A 6,456-nucleotide genomic window follows, 5' to 3' on the forward strand; every position below is an offset into this window, starting at 1 on the left:
TTAAGAGTAAAATGAATATTTAAGCTGTTGGAAAGTAAATGATGGAATGTAAGTGCTGAATTAAAACTAACTACTGCTAAGCAGAAGCTAGAGCATAAAATGCTGAAGGAAAATATATGAAGGCCACCCCATCATATATATAGGCTGATATATGAAGGCTACCTGTGAATGATTTAATTGAGTTTTGGCCTTATGCTAATTGAAACATTCAAAACTTTGAGAATCAAAGTTTTGTTTTTATCCGTTTTAATTTTGTCTTTTACCTTATTACGGTTTAGATCTTTTTAGCTAATTTCAATTCAAAACCACGGTTTGAATTAGTGCGTCTTCTATATTGCGAGGTGGCACCAAATTAAAACCATCACTTGCCACCTGCCTATCCGACTTCGTCATGCCTTCGGGCCCGCAGAGTGGGTCCACTTAGTATGTCGATGGTGGCGCCGATTTTTGGCGTTTTACAACTTTTTGTCTTTGCGTAGAGTTTGTAAGCCATGCCTTGTCGCTCTGGCGGTTCACTAGCCAACGCGTCGGCACCCGATTTATCCGATTTGAGCCGGAAGTTTCTTTGCTTCTTTATATGTGGACCCGTTAAATGCTCAGATCGGGTTACGTTCTTTGGAAACTTCGGCTCTAGTCAAGCTCTGTTGGGCTTCACTAGGGTTGAGTGGGAAACTTCAAATATTCTAGTATTCTCGTACTTCGATGCACGTTTTATCATTATATTTATTTTAAATGCGGAAACCTGCAAAAGTACGAAAATATAATTATTACATGATTATTAAACACATAATCGACCAAAATGCTATGTCCCTCGGGGTTTAATATTACAGTTTTGAGTGTTTATCACACCACCCCCAAACAGCATTTTGCTTGTCCTCAAGCAAAGAAGAGACATCAAAATGATAAGTGGTAAAAAATGTGTTGTCCTGAGCTAAATCTCATTTCGCAGAGTGCGGTTGCATTGACCGTATGCAACAAGGCCTTGAACCACTAGGAATTCCCTAGTGGACGAGTTATAGTCTCGTGAGAGTTTTCGAGAAGATACTCACAAACTTCATTTTATACTACAACGACTTCGGTAACAAAGGCTTGTTTCCTTAATTAATCTCGGTATCTAGACATCTCACTAGCAGGGGAAACAAGGATTTTATTCTTTCGAAATTCAAGTTAATATACATACAATAATCAAAACATCTACGTATGGGCATACATGCAGTGATCTAATATTGAAATGTCTGGCGGGGGCGTTTGGATCCTTTGGATAGCGTCCTTAAGTAGGTTCTCCGCGGTGTATGTGTTAAAACACAATTTCTCTCTTATTTTTCCACTCAAGCTTTGCTATCTCCAGTGTGCAGTGGGCACATGTTTCCTCACATACTCAATGACAGTCAGAGGAGCCGAGGTCGAGAAGTCACAACTACTACTTATTATCACACTATCCTATTCCTAATTGAGCTAGAGGTCTTTATTAGGTGTTATGGGGCTTAGGTAGTAGTGTAGAAAAAAAAAATGGAATGGAAAATTCAAAAATGATAAGTATGAGAGAATAAGGTCTTCGAGATATTTATACTAGAGAATCCTTATTTTCTTTCCTGCTTCTAACATGGGTTTTCCATATTTGAATTTTTCAAGCTTTTGTATTCCCTTTTGATTTGATTTTTTGGAGAGAATTCTAACCTTGATATTTCTTTTGATTTTTGGAAACATATTTCTATTTTTTACTTTTTCTTTTCTTCTGAAACAGGTAACTGATTTTGATTTGTGACAAGGTTTTTCTCTTCATTTTTTTGCACTTCATCCTATTTCTCATACTCATCATCTAGGTAGGCTTATTTATTTGTGGTTAATAGATGAGTAATGATTTTTTTGGTGAAGTAGAAAGGATTAATGAAAGGTTCAGTGGAGCGATTAGCGGTAATTTTTTTTTACAGGTGTGAATTTTTTGCTTATATCGATCCAAAGAAGGCCTAAATTCTCGCCTAGGATTTGGGTAGTGATCAAGTAAGTAGACGTGTGAACTTCTCTATTCGGAAGAACTACTCCTCTGTGTCATTACTCATATATCACACATTTTGAGGCTTTTGGTTAGATTCTTACGGGATATGGAAACTAAGTTGTCTAACCGTGGGTCCCGAAAACTTCTTTAGCGTGTATATTTAATGATAGTCGGTGCATGAATGCTCATGAAAAGATGTAAAACTATTGCATAATGATTAAATTAAGTTTCTAAGAACAAGTCCTAATTCTGATGCTAGGGTGAGATTTCTAAATATTTTTCATCATAGAAGAGAAACGAGAATTTGTCACTAAATACGTTTATTTAGACATTAAGTAAACTATATACAACTATGCATGCCTAATTTTTGCAAAAGGTTCTCACCACCCCCAAACAGTCGGACACTGTGTCCTCAAAGTGTTAAGAGGAAGAAAGAGTATACCTGAGAGGCTTTGAGCAAAAATCTAGCTGACATCTTCCACATAAATTTATTGTAACACACTATATATTATACATCATAAAAGTAGAAGCACACTGTTAGAGTAGCACACTGTTAGGTTATTTATTTATTTCACATCAAAGCGTAAAACAAATATGTACATGCATCAACTCACATTGCCCCAACCTTGAACTGGGGGATAGTCCATCCTTGCCTCGTCCCTGTAGAAATGTCATTCCCTTGCATCTCGCCAATCTATCATAGCTTTCCAGACTTCACTCCACTTCCTCTTTTTTGCATTGTCTAGATGAGCTATCATTTTATCATGATCAGGGAAAGAACGAACTTTCTTTAGATACCTTGCAGGGCGTCACCATGTCCTAAATCGCAAAAGAACGAATTATCTTGTTTGTTGGACACATAGAGTCGACCTTTTACCCATCCCGAAAGGTGGAAAAAGCGTGTGGAAATACGTCCTCACTATCCCGTATGTTGTGGCTGGCGGGGGTGATATAGTCTTTGCCGAAAAGACCGAGCCTTCTTAAGATTCTCAATTACTAGGTCTGTAATGTCAAAGGCGGTATGTTGCTGGGCCAATACATGGAATGTCTTACACGCTGACTTTGATGCAGTGGAAAAATGCCAATCCCCCATAATGTTCAGAAGAATAAATAACATGGCAGTTCCAACATTCATGGTCATACTGGCTAGTGGAATAGTGAAGTCTGGCCATCGGCTAGCTTCGGCACGTTCTCTGACGTGGGCAATGCCATCGCCATACCGGGCAGCAAAATCTTCCCTAATATAGTCATTAAATTCATTCTCTATCATGTATTGAATTGGGAGGTCTGGCTGAAGAGGAGGAAGATCTAGGGCCATATCACAGTTGGCTCGTAAAAAGAGTGTCTGGTGTTACCAATACGTAGTGTAAAACCATTCAAAGGGAAACCCTGGACAGCTGGTAGATCTTCCATGTGATCATAAAAATAAGTTGCCAAACCTGGGGAGTATGTCTGCTCTGGGTGTAGAATAAGAGAGTTCCAACCAACTTGAGTGATGTAGTCTCTGAAAAGATGTCCATATGCCGGAGAATTCAGCAACGAATGGAAAGATTGTTCTGGAATCATCTTTGGAGCTTCCATTGTAGAAGATTTGAAAAAAAATGTGACCTGTTTAGACAAGGATAAACAAATATTAGAGTATGATGAGAATAATTAAGTAAAAACAAATTACCATTAAAAACTAAAAAGAAAATGACAAATAATATAAAATTGCTAAATTTAAATGGTCGCATTGGCCCAAGTGACGGCAAGGATCCTTTTGTGGGAGGGATCCATTTATAAAATTTTCTATGTCGTCAATCCGTGCAACAGCCCGTTGCAACATTTCACTCTCTGTCTGGTAAATCTCGGCGTGGTTCTCCATTATGAGAGTGTGATTTGCCAAGAACTGGTTGTGGCTGTGCAAGAATTATGCTTGTTCCTCTTCATTTATTGTCCGCAGGTCCTGAAATTCAAGAAGACTGTTGATGATAATGTTCTGACGTTTGAATAATGTCATCAGTCCTTGTTGCATTAAACGAATCCCTTCCATGGGATTAAATACGTTACATAATGCATTTTCAGTGAAGATGTTGTCAGCGGAACAATCTTCGTCGGTTTCTGCACCGACATGGTTCGCCCTGAAGGATAGTTGCAAACATCAGATGCCTGATATTGTCGAAAAGTGAATCCTGAAGGTGTACTCCTTGGTTTGTAATAGGAATTTGAAGTACCTCAGAAATGATTTCCATAGTCAATTCACGCTCGCATCCGTTAGCACGGACAAAGAATTGCCCGTTTTGGAAATAACCGCTTTTATAGAACAACAAGACCAATTCTCTGGAATAAAATGATTGCTTATGATGTAAAAGAGGGTGCCATCCTCGACGTGATATTTCTATGTCAAAAAAGGGATGAAAAAGACCATTTTAGAAATTTTCTATAAAATTTTGCTCGGGCACGAAACTTCGAGTGAGGGCCATTAAAGATGGAGTGGTGAAATTTTTTTTTGGAAAAAAGGAAGTTAGATTTTTGAGGTGTCTATCCTTGTTATAAATAGGCACCAATCCGAAAAAGTAAAAGATACGGATCGAGGTGTCACAGGGTAGTTAGACCACATGTATCTTCTAAGATATGCGCAAAAGTGGATTTAGTGTTGATGAGAAGAATGGGGCATGTGACAAGGAGTGTATATATATATATAGCGTAAGAAGAAGGACAAGGAAAATGTAGATATACTATCACAATAAGATGTAAGAATGTACAATGGTATGGAAACACAACATAATGATACGAGAAATGAAATACAAACCTAAATATTAGATAGAACTATATGCCACATTAACAACATTACTATAATGAAACAAACAAGCATGAAGACTTGATTAGCATATTCAATTTGCCGTTGCTCAAACTTTTCTAGTGCATCAATGAAGCTTGAAATTTGGAGCGGACTAAAAACGATATTTTAGAATAAGAAGTGTAGAGGGAAGAAAATGAAATGAGTGAATGTGGAGGAAGTGTTGAACTTATTTATAGAAAGAACTTTGCCGTTTTCTGACCATTTTTTGTGCGTTTTCATGACCGTTTTTTGTGCATTTTCATGACCATTTAATAAAACGTTAGATTACGGTAAATTTTGCTGTTAAGTGTGACATCTAAAATATATATGTATATATAATTATATATATCTATATAAATTATTATTACTAATATTATTATATATGTTCCTACCTATATAATATAATATTAGACATAACTAATATATCCAGGTAAAATGTTTTAGGAAATAACCTACTATTAAGCTGGAAATGCAAACACGTAAATCAAATATCTGACATAAATATTATACAAGACTGGAAAAATAAACTAGCTACTGATGATCCTCAGGGGTTGTAGCAGAATCCTCGGGGGCTGCAGAAGAAGAACCAGGAGTCCTGCGACGTCGTGCAGTACGAGCTCCCGTGGATGCTAACTGCTCCTGGATATCACCAAATGATTAGCTAAAGTTCACGAGGTAGAGAGTAGAAAATGGAAGAGTAGGAAGGAGGTGAAATTTTAGGTACCCATCGTTTACCGAAAAGCACGTTTGCTCGTGTTGCAGAAGACATTTATACTCAGTTCTGAAATAGAGTTTTTGTGGACTAAGGTTCCGGCGCTTGCAACTACACACTTCAAAGAACTATGGAGATCATGAGATAGAAGATGGCCCGGCTACCAAAATGGCGTACCCTCTATAGAAACAAGATTGAGTACGCCAAACGAAACATCTAGTCTGTGTAGACCGGATCCTGAAGAAGAGTTTGTTCAACATCTGGTGAGCGTAATTCGTGGTAATGTTTTAGGCATTGTCCATTGACTTGAAATTCGTTGTTATCTTGTGGATTAAGCAAAGAGATTGCCCCATAATGTTTCACAGCTGACACAATGAAAGGACCAGACCATCGTGTTTTCAATTTACCGGGGAAAAAATGTGTAATCCGAGTTATGCAAAGTAGAACTTTTTGGCCAATTTTAAAATCTTTACGCAAAATGTGCTTGTCGTGCACTCTTTTCATATTAGCTTTGTAGGATTTCGAGAGATCATATGCATCACTCTGAATCTCCTCAAGCTCATTTAATTGCAGTTTTCGCTTCGCTTTGCCTCGATGATATTGTAATTGAGGCTTTTGATGGCCCAAAGGGCACGATGCTCAAGTTATTGTGGCAGATGACAAGGTTTTCCAAAACAATGCGGTAAGGAGACATCCCTATAGGTGTCTTAAATCTTTGTTCGGTATGCCCACAAGGCATCCGATAAGCCGGAGACCGATTCTTTCTTGATGGGTTGACAGTTTTCTCCGAATAGACTTTTATCTCTTGGGTTGGAGACTTCCACTTGGCCACTCGTTTGTGGGTGATATGGAGTAGCAACCTTGTGAGTAACTCCATATTTTTTCATTAAAAACCCAAAAAATTTATTACAAAAATGTGTACCCCCA

The sequence above is a fragment of the Coptis chinensis genome, chromosome 2 (genome assembly GCF_015680905.1).
Source record: "Coptis chinensis isolate HL-2020 chromosome 2, ASM1568090v1, whole genome shotgun sequence".
NCBI classification, from domain to species: Eukaryota; Viridiplantae; Streptophyta; class Magnoliopsida; order Ranunculales; family Ranunculaceae; genus Coptis; species Coptis chinensis.